This window comes from Mustela nivalis (genome assembly GCF_964662115.1).
Source record: "Mustela nivalis genome assembly, chromosome: 1".
In the NCBI taxonomy this organism is placed as follows: Eukaryota; Metazoa; Chordata; class Mammalia; order Carnivora; family Mustelidae; genus Mustela; species Mustela nivalis.
In genome coordinates this window covers 34,659,247-34,678,940 of record NC_139020.1, presented here as the reverse complement: position 1 = coordinate 34,678,940, position 19,694 = coordinate 34,659,247, and positions in this window count along the sequence as shown.

Sequence of the window (19,694 nt, the reverse complement as noted above, 5' to 3'; positions counted from 1 at the left end):
ATCTGTTGAACACCTTCAGTATAAATGGTACAATGAGCATAAATTGCTATAAAAATCAAACTCCTGACTTTCAAGAGCTTACATTCTGGTAGAGTATATTTTGTTATGGAAGAAACCACATTTTCCCCTCAACTGAACTGAATTTACTATTTACTTGCTATATATTTTCTTAAAAATATAAAAGGTAAAATATTTTCCACCAAGGCAAAATAGGAAGATGACCGAGTAAGCAGGAAATCAAGGAGATGGTCATATGAGTTAATTTGTAGGGGAAACTATATATATATCTATATATATATATATACACACACACACACATACACGAAGTAGCTGGGTACAAAAACAGTATTTTTAAGGAAAGATAAGGCAACAGAGAATTGGAAAATACATAATAGAAAATAGAAGAAAATTTTCACTGATGCTTAAGAATATGCTTGCATTTTGGCTTAAAGCCCCCAAGAATTCTGTAGACCATTTTCTTTAATTTATACTATTTTAGAATATTTAGTTCAGAACTTTCAGTTCTCAAAAAGAAATCAAATCTAATAAACTTTGTGTCCTTTGCAAGTGCTTTGATAAATTCTTCCCTATGATCTCCCAGTGTATCTATATTTAGAGTGTTAAAGAATATTTTTTGAGAGAGGGCAAAAAAGTCACATTGAAACCGCAGAAAATATTCCCAAAATAAGAGTCCAGAGTTAAAGATTGACTCATCCTGACTCAAGAAAACCATCTACATTGCTAGATTACAATAAAACTCACCTGCAGATCAGAAATATATACAATAAGCTTCAGTATTGGTATAAAATTTTACCTCAATAAAATTGTGTAAAGATGCCAAAATGCTAACCACTGGATCCTCCCAGATATCTATTAATTTTATCTGTTATTACCTATTCTATTTACTTAAGTAGTTCTGTAATACATAGTTGTTTAAAAATTAACATGTGACTAGAAATCAATTATATTCTAAAATTCAATAAAATCTTCTATTATAATATGTTTTTTCATTAATCATACTAGGTGGAATAAATTAGAAGCTGAAACACTAATTTCTTTATAGTTACAAATTGTAAATTTGTTGCACATACCAAAAATTATAGACTTTCCCAAGCTCAAATCTATGTTTGTCTTATTAGGTGGCTTGATTCAGTTTCTGGTTGGGAAAGATTTCAACAGGTTTAATATGACACAGATATTGTTGAAAAGTTGGAACTACTGAAAAGTGCCTATTCCTGGGGTGCCTGGGTGGCTCAGTGGGTTAAGCCTCTGCTTTTGGCTCAGGTCATGATCCTGGGGTTTTGGGATTGAGCCCTGCATTGGACTCTCTGCTCAGTGGGGAGCCTGCTTCCCCTGCTCTCTCTGCCTGCCTCTCTGCCTATTTGTGATCTCTCTCTGTTTCAAATAAATAAATAAAATCTTAAAAAAGAAGTGCCTACTCCCTCTAACATCTATCAGTTTTCAATAATTTAAGTTAGTAATATAATAGATGTAAAGGCTATGTTTCATATTGAGAAAGAAGCAAATAAAATGAAGAATGATTTGTTTTGGGGTTTTTTTTTGTTGTTTTTTTTTAATTTTTAATTTTTAATTTTTTATAAACATATATTTTTATCCCCAGGGGTACAGGTCTGTGAATCACCAGGTTTACACACTTCACAGCACTCACCAAAGTACATACCCTCCCCAATGTCCATAATCCCACCCCCTTCTCCCAAACCCCCTCCCCCCAGCAACCCTCAGTTTGTTTTGTGAGATTAAGAGTCACTTATGGTTTGTCTCCCTCCCAATCCCATCTTGTTTCATTGATTCTTCTCCTACCCACTTAAGGCCCCATGTTGCATCACCACTTCCTCATATCAGGGAGATTGAATGATTTGTTTTTTAATTGGCGCTTTTGCCCCAAAAGCATTCTTTGCAGTGTATCATGTATGGAAGAGTTATGTGAAAATTTGGGTTTTCACGTGTGGCTAGAATGATTCAAATTACAAACATTGTAGCTGGCCAGTGGAGAAGTTATACCAAATTCACAAATTTTGTTCAAGTATATTACTTTCTAAGTACAATGAACCACAAAGTGAAGACTTGAAATTGAATACCTGAAATCTCTCTATTTTTTTTTTTTTTTTTTGAGGAACAGTTGTCATTGAAATAGGGAAAGATGAAGTAGCTAATTAACCTTTAAAAAGGCTTTTCAATCCATGCTTAGTGAAAAATGTTTACAGTATTCTGATTTATAATGTTTTCTTACTCTTTGAAAAATGAAATAGAAAGTTTAACTGTGATATTGAGTTTGAGTTAGTCTGACTTTGATACTGAGTTTGTGTATTTCTTTGTGACATTTCATCATACATTGGATGATAGCTTTTTATCAGCAGTTCTTCTCAAGTCAACCCAACTCATCACTTCTTTATTTTTATTCAAAACTCTATCTCAGCTAAATAGAATGAAAACACTCTGTCATGCTAGCTCCTCTCTGTTTTCTTCTTTCTATGTTTAAAGAGGTAGACATGTTTTGTTTTGCTCTAATTTATTTTGACAATTCTTCCTGTAATTGTTGAAATACAAATACTCCTATAACGAAAAAATGCTATATAAAGCTATGTGGGTTTCTTATGATTTGTGGTGTTTTCTTTTCTCTTTTGTTTGATGTCATGCCATAGGATTTTTTTTTTTTAAGTGAAAATTAACACTAGTAGATGCCTTGGAGATCTTCTGTTTAAATGCCACTTTTTTTTTTTTTTTTCCCTCCATAAAAGAATCTAAAGCTATGGGTTGTGAATGCACAAAAGCATCAAGATTTTAATGGACAGAATGAAGCTTGACCTCAGTATCCCAAGTATAATGCTCTCTTCACCTTTAGTTAATCGTGATACCAAGACTAATAAGGGGGCAAGGACATCTCTCTTTCCTAAAATATTCCCTTTAACTGAATAGTTAGCCTCAACATGGAAATATACATGGATGCCTAAAATATGCTGAGACATTTTCCTTCATAAGTATATAAAATCCCCCCTTAACACAACAGTAAATTGCATTTTTTCTTCCTTTCCCTGTTTTAAAACTGCCTTTGTTATGATTATTGCTATCTCACCATTCTATAACACTGACTATTTCACTTGGCTGACTCCTTTCTTGTATTTGTATTAACTGCATTTATTTTTAACATTTTTTTAACCCAGAAGGAAAAATATTATTGTCCTCAATCAGTACATCAGAATACCTACAAAAATGAGGACTTTGAAGAGACTTTATTTCTATAGATTTCTCTTAGCTTTAATGTCAAATATAGTAAATGAAGATTTTTCTTTTCAGTATTTTTAAAAACTACTTTAGCTCATCTTTAAGAAAAAGTCTTTATGTTCCAGTAGAATTCTCTTGTCTTCATTTATTCATCATTAGTCCAAGTGCTGGAAGGAAATCCTTTGTGATTTATTCATTTTGAAATCATCTTTTATTAATTAAGGTGGAAGTACATTTACAACAATCACCGGTAAATGATGTGAAAAAATATTTAGCCTACTCTTTTTGATTATAATATATTTGTTGAAGACTTTTCATGGTTTTCAAATTGGCATTTAGAAACTTCACTTGGTTTAAGTGCTGAATATTTTGCTTAATATAACAAAACAAAAGGTAACCTTGTGTCTTCCCTCATCTCCATTTTCAATATGTTTTCTAAGTGCTGCTTGCCTACTCCTTGAGTATGACAAAGGAGAGAATATGCATTTCCCTGAAATACATACAGAACATTAGGAAAACTTGAGTTTCAACTTAGGTAATTAGTAACCCAACTAAATGGCTCCCTAAATGCTCACTGTATAATTGTACTGCTTTGTTGATGTGAGTCCAATCTAATCTCATTTATTTTTATTTTGCTATACCCAAATTCATACTTGCTAGCATTCAAGGCTAGCAAGCAACCTACTTGATTTAAGCCTTTTATCATCTAACATGTTGCCTCAGTGGAGGGAGAATGGAATATTGGACTATGAGCAGAGATCTGACAGAACACTTGAAATGCCAAGCAGAATTGCCTTGGTTTTTTTACTTCTTTCTAATAAACAAGTAACCTATTATTATAACTATTCAGTTGGGGTAGCTAGAGTTTTAAAGGCAGTGTATTTATCTAAGATGATTATCATTAAATACCCATATAGGGTAACGGGCAGAATACTGTTGCTGTTACAAAAGTTGTTGTTTGTGTATGTATTATCTTAGGATCTTTTTGCTACCTATAACACTCAGATTTTTCCATCTTACTGAAAGGTTACACATACTATGAAACTGATCAATGCAGTTCCTATCAGAGTCAATAGAAATTATGTGGAGCTACTATTCTACGTTACTTTTTGAAAATGGCAAATTATAGTCAATAAGGGAAAAAATCATACATTTGCTCTGAAATTGATTTTAACTCTATTTGTCTGAAGAAACTAGTTATCTCAGTGGAGGCAATATTTGAAACCTGAAATGTGAGACCAAAAAAAAGTCTCAATCAAAAGTTGCCTATCTATATCATTCTTTATCATGAAAATGAGACATGAAAGGCTTAAGAGGATAATTACATCACACTGTTTTTGAACTAATCATCTTAATAATATTTATAGGTAGTCACTAAAACCCAAACAATTCCTTATAAATATACATTTCAAAAAAACAATGGCTTAACCCATATGTTGTAAAATCATAATTGTTTCCATCACTTTATCCTACTTGCTAAGGCTCTGTTAAAATTATTTAGACCAAGTCATTTCTTTTTCCTCTCTTAATATTCTTGAAACTATTTAAGAATTAACGATGATTTAATATATACATACGTCTTCAGAAAACATTTAATGTATAAAAGACATATTTTTCCTAATTTTCCAAATTCCTCTGTTCTTTTTTTTCCTCTGTTTTTTTTTTTTAATTTATTATTATTTTCTTAAATTCAGATTCTATACATTGATGTTTCTATGAGGAGATGTTCCTTAGACTGGGTTATGAGAAACAAAAACATACTGGATAATTAAATAATTTTATTTAGGCTTTTGCAATAGAGAGACTATTAATTAGAAAGATTTCAGAAAAGAGGAATAGGGTCTGGGCTTTCACAGAAGCAAATAAAATGAGGATGTTTGGATAGAAGTCTTAGGAGACCAATGAGGACGGGTGAAGACAAGGTACAGGTAATAAGTTCCCATAATATGTGGGGAGTCTTTTGTAGTAAGCAGTTTCTCAGTACAAAAGTCTAAGCTATTTCTCATCTATCCCTGAAATCAAGGTGACAAGACCATGCTATCCCAGGACCTGGAGACCATGACCTGAGCCAAAGGCAGAGGCCCAACCCACTGAGCCACCCAGGTGCCCCTTATCTCCTCTTTTTAAGGACACAGGTAATTGCATTTAAGGCCAAGCCCAGTTCAATATGACCCCCTCTAACTAATTATACTTGCAAAATATAATTAGAAAAAATATATTTTTTTCCAAATAAAGTCACATTCTGAAGATCCAGGTGAACGTGAACTTTTGGAGTCATTATTTAAACCACTACAGATGGGACTATAGGTCATGAAGAAATAGTACTTGGTTACCAATTTACTCAAAATGACAATAAAAGATTTTAAAAGCAATCATAGGAGGTTACAGGATAGTAAAGAACATTACCATTTTTGAAAATGAGAACTTTTGGTTAAGCAGCTGCCTTCGGCTCAGGTCATGATCCCAGCATCCTGGGATCGAGTCCCACATCGGGCTCCTTGCTCAGCAGGGAGCCTGCTTCTCCCTCTGCCTGCCATTCTGTCTGCCTGTGCTTGCTCTCCCCCCCCCCCACTCTCTCTCTCTGATAAATAAATAAAATCTTTAAAAAAAAAAAAGAAAATGAGAACTTTGTTTTCATAAATAATGGGGGACATGATAAAATTAGCATAAAGCTCAATCATTCAGATAAGACACAGGATCTTCTCTCCTACCCCATTGTTCAAAGTATCCTATTCTTGCTAAATAATGCTCTTTCAGATTTCCTGGTTCAAACAGTTTTCCTTCTATTTTCATTTTAACTATTTAGTTAACAGTTCTGGTACCCTATTAAATCATGTCTTTACATGACTTTATTTATAAATAAATGATGAGTCTTTCAGATTAGCACTATTCTTTTTCTTTTCCCCAAGATTGCATCTGGTTGTTTGAAGGGCTATTTTTGTACCTCATACCTGCAGAAGTCATGTGTTGTTCTCTGTGTCCTTGGTGGTCTCTTCCTTAGAGTAAGTAGACCAGTCAGTTGCATAGTTAGTCACTGCTCTGAATATTCCTGCCATTTCCACTGGGCTCAGGCTCTGCCTTGTCTTTCTAATCCCACATATCTGCTAGTCCATTGTAGTCTGATAACCCCCATGTTCTTTCACTGGAAAAAGCCAGAACTTCTGAGTCCCCTATGTTCTGTGCTTATTAGAGGACAGACTGTTGACTCAGGCCCATCTATCACTTAGCCTATCATTCTTATCTTCAAATATGATGGATAAACATCTATATTCCAGTCTACAAATATAGATTGAATCAGATAGAGACTTTTTCAAAGATAGTTCCATCTACTCATGACTCAGACTCCTCTAAAGCAAAGCGAAGACAACCATTCTAGAATATAACAAAAGATAAAATATATTTCCCTTTTATCTTCTAAACTGAACTTCTCTGGTTACTCACTCAGAATGTTAAAAAACCTGAGTGTTTTGCACAACTTTGCCTTTTTGCTTGTCATTCCCCACCCCCACCCCGCCCTGCCCCGCTGAAAGGGGTTAGATATCTTTTACTGCTTATCTATATCAACTCCTATATCCTTTCTATCTAAAAGTCATCTATTCTCTTTTTTTCAAGTAAAGCATATCACCTATCTTTTTAATCCCATTTACCTCTTATACTTTGTTAATGAAATAACTGCTTTTTCTATTCTGGATCTTCAATTTCCCCTCCTTTTTTTTTTCTTCTGGATAGCATATATTGTTCAGATTTCCCAACCATAAGAAAAAAATATCTACCTCATACTCTATAACATACACTTAATGTAAAATAGTAATCTTTAAGTTGAACTGGGAAAAGTCTGTGCTTCTCTTTGGGGACATTTGGAAGTCTAGTACTGACTGTTGGCCAATATAAAAATAATTAGATAGTTAGGTAATAATCTGTAATCTGCTGCTTAAAATTGAGAACTTCCCCGGCGAACCTCAGAGTCAGTTTTCTTTACATTTTGGGGGGATGTATAGATTTATTCCTGTTTTAATTGATTACACAGTCTGGCTTAGCTACCCAATCAGTGGGGGATAAAAGACACTACTGGAAATTTTTGTGCAATGTCTCCTTAAACCAGGATGTCTTGTATGTATTTTGGTGATGCATAATTTGGAGACAAGCATTTTCTGTGCAATTGTAAAAGGGTCCTTCCTAGGTAGCTACACCCAGATCTTCAAGGCCATGATTCTCACTTGTTCTTCTTAACATACCATTTCCTTGTCTTGATTAAAGCTTCATGTAAATATGCCTTATAGAGACTTGTGAGTTCTTTTAATTATCTGGACGGGTATAATCATTGCACCCTTTAATGAAGATCTCATTTTCTAACTCTAGACACAATATTCCACAAAAAGCAACAGCGATAAGCGTAAAACCAAGCCAGTCCAATCTGATTTTTAAGGACACGCTAAGAGAAAGAAAAGCTCCCTCTTTCTCTGGGACTATAAATAGAAATGATATATTTCTAGACTTTTTGCTACAATACTGTCACTTTTACCATTCTGATGGAATTCATTTGCATGGAGGCAAAAGGTGATTAGGACAATACACAAGGAAATGATAAATTCTGAGGGAAACAGATAATGAGAAAAAGTGACAGAAATAGAGAAAGGTATAAAAAAGAACCCTGAAGTCCTAAAGTAAGCTCTACTACTGGATTCCAGTTATTTAAGCAATAAATTCTCATTTATGTTTAAGTAGTATGAGTGGTGTTTCTGTCACATTTAACCAAAACAACTTTGATTAATATATTATTTAAGGACAAAAGGCATGTTTTATTCATATATTTGTCTCCACTTTAGCATAATTCTTGGCATATTCTAGGTAAGCTACTTAGTAAATTTTAAATCAAAGAATTAAACAAATATTCTTAAGACCACCTTCGGCAAATACTTTTAGATGTCCCCATGAAATAGCAGGCTAAATTCAGCCTGAAAGTCTCCATTGAATATATATATAAACTCATTGTATTAAATTTAAAGCAATTTGAAATATGTATAGTAGAAATATCTTAATTTTGTAATATAATGTATAAGCACTACCCTTGAAATATAATATACAGGGATTATTATCTCTCCTTTCCCATTTATATTAATTTGTAGAACTAATTTTTTTTAATAATTCCAGAAGAAATTTTAGTGAGGACTCTTGAGTTACTAGTTACTTCCTTGTGATACAATGTCTTTTGATTAGTGATAAATATGTCTCCAAAAAAACTAACAATACCAAAGTCTGACAAGGATGTGGGGCAACAGGAGCTTTCATTCATTGCTGGTAGGAACTGTAAAATGGTACAGCCATTTTGAAAGATATTTTGAAAGTTTCTTACATAATTCAATATCCTCTTACCATAAAATCCAGCAATTGTACTCCTTGGTATTTACCCACATGAACTGAAATATGTATCCTTATATCCATACAAAAAGTTGAATGGATACAAGTGCAAGAATATTTATACTTGAATATTTATAGCAGGTTTAATCATAAGTTCCAAAACTTACCAAAACTTAGAAGTAACCAAGATGTCCTTTGGTAAGTGAATAGGCTGTACTATATGCAAACATTGGAATATTATTCAGCACTAATATGAAATAAGCTATCAAGCCATGAAAGACATGAAATAAAATTAAATGCATATAATTAACTAAAAGAAGTCTATCTAAAATGTTACATTCTGGGGTGCCTGGGTGGCTCAGTGGGTTAAGCCTCTGCCTTCAGCTCAGATCATGATCTCAGGTCCTGGAATCAAGCCCAGCATTGGGCTTTCTGCTGAGCAGAGAGGCTGCTTCCCGGCCCCTTCTCTCTGCCTGCCTCTCTGCCTACTTGTGATCTCTGTCATATAAATAAATAAAATCTTTAAAAAATTTAAAATAAATAAGTAAATAAAATGTTACATACGATTCTAAGTATGTGACATTCTGGAGAAGGAAAAACTATGGCAATGAAAGGATTAATTGTTGCTAAGGGTTGGGAGGAGAAAGGGATAAATAGGCAGGACACAGAGCATTTTTAGGGCAACAAAACTACTCGGTATGCTATTATACTGGTGACCATATGTCAGTTTACATTTGTCAAAATTCATAGAATGTACAAAACTAAGAACACTAATGTAAATTATGGACTTTTGGTGATACTGATGTGTTAAACGGGTTCACTGATGTAGTAAATGTACCATTCTAGTGTGTGATGTTGGTAGTGGGGGATGTTGTGTATATGTGGGAGTGGGTCATTTATGGGAACTGTCCATACACTTCACTCAATTTTGCTAAAAATGTTATAATTATAAAATCTATTAAAAGTTATTTTAAAATAATTATTCTGTCCATTCCTATAAAATCCTTAAAAACTTATACTTTATTTCAAGGTGAAACTTTCCTACTACCTTAAACCAGACTTGTTAAGTCTTACTGTGTATAGTGAGGTGGTGGTGTATGAGGTTAGAATTTTTTTTTCTTTCCACTTTTCATAACTATATGCTCATTTCTCAGTTTTCCAACCTCTATTTCATATCTCTCCAGGATAAAAAAGGTCTCAGGAGGATAAAACTTTCATAGGAGCAGGGACAGAGAGATGGCAAAAAGTTCCAACTTGTTTAAAATTGCAATGGTACAGTACCATAATCACTAGATGTGATTGTTTTTTCAAAACTAGATGAATAATCATACTTGTTTGTGATTTTTTCTATCGCTGGGATCTCTCATTTGGTGTTCCATTGTCTATTATGGCTGGTAGCTTTTTCTTGTTTTACACACTAAGCTTCTCATCTAAGTCAGATGAGGCTTCTTTTTGCTGAGGTTCGTTTTTATCTGAAGCTGCACTCTTGAAGAACTGAGTGATACACACACAGCCTCTGTAGTATGTAGAATCCTCAACTTCTCGTGCATTTTTGAAAAACTCTGAGCATGAAGATTTCTCTGCCCTGTTTTGTTGTCAGACATGAATTCAACCCCAGTCCTAAATTGCAGAGGGCAATTTTGAAACATCCCGATTTTTCTCCATATGGCTTCTTGCTCTTGATTTGAATATAAGAAAAGCAAACCCATGCCCACAACAAAATTTAGCTCTTGCTAAAACTCCACTTAAAAAAAAATGTTTTTCCCTACAATTTATACACTTGTTATTGGCAAGGAGATTTAAACATGACATTAGGTTTTTATCATTTTGGGGGGCATGTACTGTTGGTGCCATCAAAATTTACTTTGTCCTTAGTTTTTTTGTTTTGTTTGGTTTTTTTTTGTTTGTTTGTTTTTAAGATTTTATTTATTTGACAGAGAGAGAGAGACAGAGAGGCAGAGAACACAAACAGGAGGAGTGGGAGAGGGAGAAGCAGAATCCCCACTGAGCAGAGGGCCTGATGAGGTGCTCCATCAGGACTCTGGGGTCGTGACCAGAGCCAAAGGTAGAAACTTTATGACTGAGCCACCCAAGGCACCGCTTTGTCCTTAGTTTTAATGGAAAATTCTACCTGTTAGTATGCTAGAAAAAATAACTACATAAAAATCCTGTTTCACAAAGTATTTAGAAGTCCAGATTCTTTTTTTTTTTTTTTTTAAGATTTTATTTATTCGACAGAGAGAGATCACAAGTAGGCAGAGAGGCAGGCAGAGAGAGAGAGAGGAGGAAGCAGGCTCCCCAACAAGGAGAGAGCCCGATGCGGGGCTTGATCCCAGGACCCTGGGATCATGACCTGAGCCGAAGGCAGAGGCTTTAACCCTCTGAGCCACCCAGGCGCCCCTAGAAGTCCAGATTCTAGCAAAAAGAGAGCATGGATTTAAATCCCAGCTCTGCCACTTTTATCAGATTTGTGACCTTCACAAATAGTTTTAAAATTCTAGACTTCAGTTTTTTATTCCTAAAGGTAAAGATAAAACAGCACATAACCTCACAAGATATTGGTAAAATAAGTAATTTGATCCACTTAAAGAAAGAGGGTATCTGTAACATGGTAAATTCTCAATTAATATTAACTAAATAATCATGTATTGTCACTAAAACTCCCCTTCTGTATCAATATGTAATGTCATCAAGTATCATAAATTTGAATATTACTGAAAACATGATGAAGGAAAACTAAAAGAACATCATCTTGTTCAAACCAATATTTTGATGTAATATTTCCCATTTTCTACTCTCTATTTCTCTATCTTCTTATTTTTAATTTCCTTTTTTTTTGTCTTCATTTTCCTTACTTTCATTTCTCCTCTTTCCCTCCTCTTCCTTGCATATAAACCTTATATTGATACGAAAATCAGTAAACATCCAGCTGTTAAAAGTTATCAACAAATACTTCTATCTTAAATATTTTGTGAAAATATTTACTTTCAATGAATTGAAAAATGTCAGTGAATTTTGTGTCTTACCTGAGAACCCAACTGTTTACAATGTAGACTCATCAGCTATGGAGAAGGAAAAACTACCACAATTCAATCTCTGTTAGAAGATCCATAAATGTAGATCCTCATATAACAAAGATTTTCCTTCTGTTTCATAAAGAATGTAACATCCAGTGTCTGTCTCTGAAAGCTGTCTGAATTAATCACAATAAACAGAGGAGAGCTTAGTAGAATGAATGTCTTTCATAATCAGGTATTACATGGGTGTTGGAGGAGGGTGATAACTTCCTGTTCTATTCTATTTTATAAAAAAATGAGAAATTACATGGATGAAAGAAGATCAGGTAGCTTATTCCCTTTAGTTCTCCTAAATTTCTTATGCTTAAGAATGGTATAAGACAGAGAGATGAAAAAAAATCAAGTTAGACACAACATTGAAAGCATGGCATACTAAAAGAAGAGTTCTTTATGATCAAAGCTGAGAAAAAAAATTTGCAGACAAGAAATATGGAAATAAACGACCAAGTCACTTACCATAGTTTCAAAATTTATATTGCCCAGACTTGAGTGAGGAAGAGGATGTAGAATTCTTTTCCTTTAAGCAAAGGACCAGAATAGAACTAATCTTTCCCTAAATAATCCCTGACTTACATTTTAAATAACAAAAATTTTTCTTTAGCTACTTCTACTCAGCTTGTCCCCATGTTTTTTCCCCATAGCAAAATATTTAACAGCTTTTAAAAAATGAATATAGGTCAACCTAAGGGACAACAATGTAAACAGCTCTGATGTCATCAATAATTTGTGAGAAATAATTTGCAAATAAAGGCTTTGGTCTTCTTCCATTTCAACTCCATTGTACTGATTAGTTTTTAATACTCATATACATTCATGCTATCCTAAATGTAAACACTTGATTTATAACCACATGGATTTCTTTGCTCCCATTCTTTCCATCTTTCTGTGGCAAAATGAAGATAGCGAGGTGGTCAGGCCTGTAAATATAAAGTGGTTTAAATTAAAAGGGAAGAACTTTAAAAATATGGATATATGAGTTTCTATACACTTTGTCCTAATCTCCCTCTGAGGGAGGAAGAGAAACTCAATCTCCCTAATGGAGAAAAAATTCTCTTTCAGAATAGATGGGTAAGGATCCGCTTTTTATGCTTTAGTATGTAAATAAATGCCTCTGGGGAAAGATAAGACAAGTGTTTGAATGTTTTAACTGCTAGAATGTTTCCATGGTTCTGGGTTTTATCCCTCATTGACATTTAAAAACACACTTCCACTAATGTAAAATTCCTTAGTATTTATTCAGTCATCTTCCAGGTAAAGTCCTGTTCTTTAATTCAGTTTCCATGTTTCTGTTTTAGTTTTGTTCAGAAAGCACTGCAGTGCAGAAACACAAAAATATTCTCTCTACAGTCTCACAAATATTATATTTCATATTCCACGCCCTCTTTTTTTTACACATTTATGTTATAAGGCTCTTTTTTAAAAATCTGACTTTTTTTTCCCCCTCTCATAGCAACACTCACTTTTTGTTGATCAAAAAGTTAACTTTTCATTGTAGATGTCTCTCGTCTTTGCAAAAGCTCTTCTTTTAGCCACATGTATAAAGCTCTAAGGCTTAGGCTGCTTTTTTCCTTCTAATAATATCAGAAGAGGAAAAGGATTGAAGATATCAAGTTAAACAGAAAATGATGGAAGTAAAAGTGGGCCATAGGCCACACAATGCATCTAGAGATGACCTGATCTCAACACTTCATCTGGAAAATGATAATAGAGGAGGTGCAGGGATGAAGTACTTTATCCAGTGTTGCTGTTTGGGGTCAAAGTGAGTATCAATTTGTATTGGGAGGTTTTGGTGTCATCTTTACACTCAAGGTCTTTAATCCTATAGACTCAGGCTGAAAAGAATAATATTACCTCAGTAGAATACCATTAAATACAAAACCAACTTCCAGTTGTTAAACTCAGAATTTGTATCAATTAAAAAAAAAAAGCCAAATTATCTGAAAGATGAGTAAGAAACTATGTCATCAGCTAAGGGTATGGGCACTACTCCTGAAAGTGATTTAAAAGACTAATATACTCTTCCACTGGATAGGAAAGGAATACAGCACCATGAACTGATATAGGCACTGTAATGTCAACTTTTCCAGTAGTTACTCGTAGATACTTTTATCCTAGTTGCTGTCCACAGGACGTCAGACATTGTATTATTATACTCTCTCTCTCCACACCATATCCTCTATATAGTTTCTTAATATACTATACTTGATATACTAATAAATTATAGTATTAGTGAGTAATTCTCAAGTGCTGAACATGGTTCTGGGACTCTATGTGTATTATTTTATTTTAATATTCATAACTTTATTATTATCCCTATTTACAGATGAGGCTCAAAGAGACTAAATAACTTGCTCATAGTCTGCTAGCTGAGACCTGGGTTTAGTGCGGGTTTTCTGGCTTCAGAGTCCATGTTCTTTACCACTGTTTCATTGTTTCATACTGACTTCCATTAAAATGTTAGTAAATACATTTTGCCAATTCGGAAGAAGTGGTATAAAACAACTTAATAGTTGTATTTTAGAGGAATTCGGATGTCAGAGATCTTTGCAAGAAATAATCTCAAAATGTAGTATGTGTATAGCCCACAAACTAGCCATTGCCCTTATTTTTAGCTGCTGAAGTCATTTGTGTGGGGAAAAGAGTCAAGAATTTCAATCTATGAGGATCACGTTATTAAAACCAAAAAATGTTTTTGTGCTTTCCTTACTTCTTCCACTACTACCTATGCGCCATTAATATTGTACTTAAATGTATATACATATATATATATCATTTCATAATTTTAATATCCCTTGCATCATTTAATTTTATAAGCATATTTAAGAAAAATACCCAATATTCTAAGTTGTGCTGTATAATATGTTTATACAGAGAAGATAACTGGATGGTAACCGGATAATTTGGATGGTAACTGGATAACTCCTTAGCTTTTATGACAAACCCAAATATTCTTTTTATTCTCATAGCATGTCATTTTTGATAAATGCTAATACAAAATTAGTTATTTGCAAAAACAATATCCATTTATCTATTCATTTACTTTATTAAAAATATTTAATATCTCCTATGTCCAAGCATTGGTCCTAGGAATACAATGTTACACAAAGCAGACAAAAATCTGTGCATCTTGGAGCCCACATAGTGAGTGAATGTGGGAAGAACTGAAAAATAGTTGTTTAAGGATAATAGAAAATGAAAAATATAACAAAAATCAGAGGATAGTATTATATTTAAAGCCAAGTACATAGATTTTGATACCATACTAACAAAGTAAAAATATAAATGACAAATATTCTCTATAGGAGGATAAATTTGACTGCTGCTAATGCCAGAGAGGTGCACCATCACATATATTGTCTACACACACTTTTATCCTTAAGGACTGATCATTCTTAATTGTTTAGGAACTGCCTCCAGCATGCATGGTTCCTGATATGTATCATTAGCATATTAAAGGCAGCCTCAATTTATGAACTGACTTAGCTAAGGTATTAAGAAATAATTTACTTCTATGGAGGTAAAAACTCTAAGGAAAAAGTCACAAAATTACTGAACCAAGAACTACTACTAAACCAAAACGAACTCCAATAGCTCTCTCCTAGTACCCTGCTGCTGGTCACCATCTCTGCCCACTCACTTCAAGCTAGAGAGAGGGTCACTTGAAAAAATGAAGAGTTCCAGAGTGCTAGACTGCACCTGTTCTTTTATGTTTCCCATTTGTGTAGAACTTTTAGAGGCAAAGCGATATGCATGTAGGAGACTAGGACTGGGAAGGAAGGGTTGGGGAAGCAAAGGCAAGTGGAAATTTTTTTCTTTCCTTGTCCTTCAAGCTTGATGTGAGAAATATGTCCAGCTGTCCTAAACCTAAATTAAACAATCTCTATTCCACTTCATCCTAGGGGTGTCTGGCCAACTGAGGCACTTCAGTGTCTCTTTTTGTTTCTCATAAGAAGAGTCTGTACTCTTCTTTCTATCTAAAGTCTAGACATTTTTCTCTTCTCCTACCCAAATTAGGGTTCTCTTTGCTTTGGCTCTCTTTCCCAGAAACATGCCCTTTATGTACAACTGGCCTTTCTGTATAGGAAGTGACTCCCTTACTTACGATGCCGGTCGATAGGGATATTGTTTCCCATATGACTTGCATTTGTGAGCAAAATTATTGAGGGACAAGTCTGATACTCTGGTTTTATATCTTAGGGAAAACTAAAAGGACCCTGTGAGGATACCATAAATCTCTTACTACAAGGGGAAGGAAAGGAAAAAGGAAAGGAGAGGAGGGAGGAAAGGGGGAAGAAAGAGGAAAGCAAAAAGGAAAGGGGAGGAGAGGTGACGGGAGGGAAGGGGAAGGAAATTCATAATGAGTAAACTTAAAAAATAACCATTTTTATAGCAAATTTCAATTAAAGTGGGTATGAACTGAGCATACCCACAGTTCAATATCAAGGTTTTTTGTTGTTGTTGTTGTTATTGTTGTTGTTGTTTTAAAGATTTTATTTATTTATTTGACAGAGAGAAATCACAAGTAGATGGAGAGGCAGGCAGAGAGAGAGAGGAGGAAGCAGACTCCCTGCCGAACAGAGAGCCCGATGCGGGGCTCGATCCCAGGACCCTGAGATCATGACCTGAGCCGAAGGCAGTGGCTTAACCCACTGAGCCACCCAGGCGCCCCAATATCAAGGTTTTGATGTCATTATAAATGTGTTCACAGTCTGTTATGTTTTGTAATGATATTTTATGAACCCTTTAGTGGGCTGTAATCACGATGATCTAGACTTACCTAATAATTATACTATGTGTAATTATACTATGTACAATTGTCATACATTGAATTATTTCAGTAGAAAGTATTAATTTTCAGATTCTATTTGTGAAAATATCCTAATAAATCACAATAGATGAGAAGAGATGGAATCTTTTTTTGTGGTTATTTATGTTTAAGATCAAAAACAGAAATAATTATAATATATATTTGAAATATATCCCTATTTGTAAGAATTGGATTTATACTCATAGAAATTAAATGGCTTTCAATTTAAAATATTAACTGATGAAATAAAGTAATATATAGTTTTGTAAATTTAGATGACTGTTAAATACCAAATATGGCAAAGTTAGTGTGAGACAAACTGGTATAAATAACTCTATTTTTGTAATCATAAACTCCTTCTCTAGCTCAAAAAGAGGGACAAGTCCCCTGTATTCTTCTATAAATGGAGCACATTAACAAGCTGCTATTTAAACCAGTCCCTCCCACAGCTCTCTAAAATGTCAGAACTCTGGACACATGCTCCCCTCTTCTCTTTCTGTCAGGTGGGGAAAGCCACAATTTGAATGCCTCCTCCGAGTTATGCTGGACGTGAAAACCTCTGTAGCAGACCCACCTGTGCCACCAGCTGCCCATGCTCTCCTTTGCTTTCAGAAGCCCCCAAATAGCCTATGCATTAACAATAGACTGTACATAAAATAGACTGTACATTAACACTTCAAGCCAGATGAGGCACAAATGGTTCCTTGGATAGCCTTCCAAAGAGCAATACTGGGCACACACTCCACTTTCCTCTTTCCTCCCCAAGGGAGGAGCCACAAACCGAATGGGCTGTGCCAGCTTGGAGTTAGGGCAATCCCAGGTAGAGAGAAAAAGCCTAAAAGCATTTCAATGTAGCTATTCATAGCTTTGTACTTGCCTGTGGTACTCTAACTTCTGGTTCCTGGAGTTCCCATAAGAGTTTCATTAAGCCTTCACTCAAAACCCTCTCTTGAGTTGACTCACAGTAATACCAAACCAATCTTCTGTAACTTCTCCAAGGTCCAAATCTCCTTCCTCCCATAACTTCTGTCCTATTCCAACCAGACCATCTTCCTCTTCCTCTTCCTTGATCATGCCAATATTTGTTTAACCTCTGATCATTCACTGTAGCTATTCTCTCTGCTGAGATGTTCTTCCTCCATATAACCCTGTGGTTAACTCCCTTATCTATTTCAAATCTTTGCACAAGCATTACCATCTCAATATGGCTGATCCATAATTCCAAACTCAGGACCCCAATCTGGTTTACCCAGATCTATATTTTCTTTACTTCACAGCCAAAAAACAACCTCTATTATTAGCACTAATGAAAGTAGGAAGTGGCACCTTTTATAGGTAATCCTACCCTGAATTTCGAACTTAATTATTTTAAAATAGATTGTAACTGCTATTGGTATTTTATTTTGACTAACAATAAATTGTTATCATGTGTATATTCCTCTTGTGGTAGGAAAATATCAGTGGATGGTTTCAAGTATTCTCTCTGTTAATATATCATCCATAAAGGAACACTTAAGTTTTAAGTATCTTATACAATGTTTTAACCAATTCCCTGTTTCTTGAATACCTGTTCCTTTCAGATACTCCTATTCTGATTCCTGTGACAGTAAATCAATGTGTTTCAATTGCTAAAGAAAAGAAAAGAGGTATGCAGCAAACATCCACAACATCTATTATTTTAATAATTCATTCAACAAGTCCATTGAGCACCTTGCATATAATAGCTTCTGGGATTGAAACTTGAGCTATTGAAAAAATTGGGATATTGGTTCAGTTAGGGAACTCATGAGGTAGCAGGGAGACAGTCCTATACAAAACTGGGTTTAAAATAACAAAAGTTTCTATTCTAACAATGTGAAAAAAGTGGTAAGAAGTCACAAAGTGGACAAATGTTAGAATGATGTTATAGGTTTATAAATTTTAAATTTCCCCAAAGGATCCCTGGAACAACAGTGTTAATCAACATTGATGTTTGTCCTTTATCATAATTACCATTTCCCCCCTCTTAGGTTAGCGTTTTATTATATACTACCTTGTTTTTCACTATCTCATAACTATTAAAGAGAATGAACATCAAAGGAAGTATTGATCCCAAGAAAAGAAAGTATTAAATCCTAACTAGGAAGAAAATGCAGGCATTCCTGCAGTGTTATAACTAAAAAATCAATAGATCTCTCATCTCCTGGCACTGTGGACTGTGGCTATGTATGTAACTGCATGTGGTTTCTATAGCCTGAATATTTTGCTGAATTCTGAGTGCCCACGTATTTAAGATGACAGCCCTGTATTTACCCTGTCAAAAATTTCAGGTCCAATATTTGGTTCATTTAGTAACATTCTATTATTGCTAGTATGATATGATAGACAATTCAGAATGGCATATGGTAGAACAGTGATTCTTTCTTGGGGTATCTGGGAAATAGGATTTATAAAAGTACATTCTAGAAAGTATGGAAAGGAGATGTTGTTTAATATACTAAGTGAAATGAATTACGTGAAGGAATTTTTCTGAACACTAGCTTTTGCTGATACTTTCTCATAACTGAGCTTAACAACAAAAGCAAAATATATTATGAACTAGTAAAAAAAATAAAATAAAAAAAATGTAAAACAGGTTTTCCGTAGCTTCAAAAATGTATATTAAAATAAACCCCTCTCTGTTCTCCAATTTTCAGAACTAAACAATCTAATATCTAATTTAAATTTTATTTGTAGTGTTTTCTAATTGCTCATGAAATTTTCATAGACAAAAAAAGTATGCATCTATTTTTTTTTCTTACATGACTCTTTGAGAATAAAAGTAAAATTTTACAATAACCCATTGCTTATAATCAGGGTACGGATTCTAATTCCACCGAAAATGTATCCATAATATAAATCATTTTAGAAAGAGTTATCAAAGTATTAATTATTACAAAAGGGCTGCATAAATCACTTATTATAAAACAAACAAATCCTCCTCTGTCATGGTCCCCATGCCTACTGATTACAGTAAAAACCAGAGACACCTGGGTGGCTCACTCAGTGAAGTCTCTGACTCTTGGTTTTGTCTCAGGTCACAATCTCGGGGTTGTGGGATTGAGCCCTGCTTATGGTTCCGCACTACGTCTGCTTGTCCTCTCCCTCTGCTCTTCCACTGCTTGCTCTCTCTCTCTCAAATAAATAATAAAATCTTAAAAAAAAACCAAAACCCTCCCCAATCATATCAT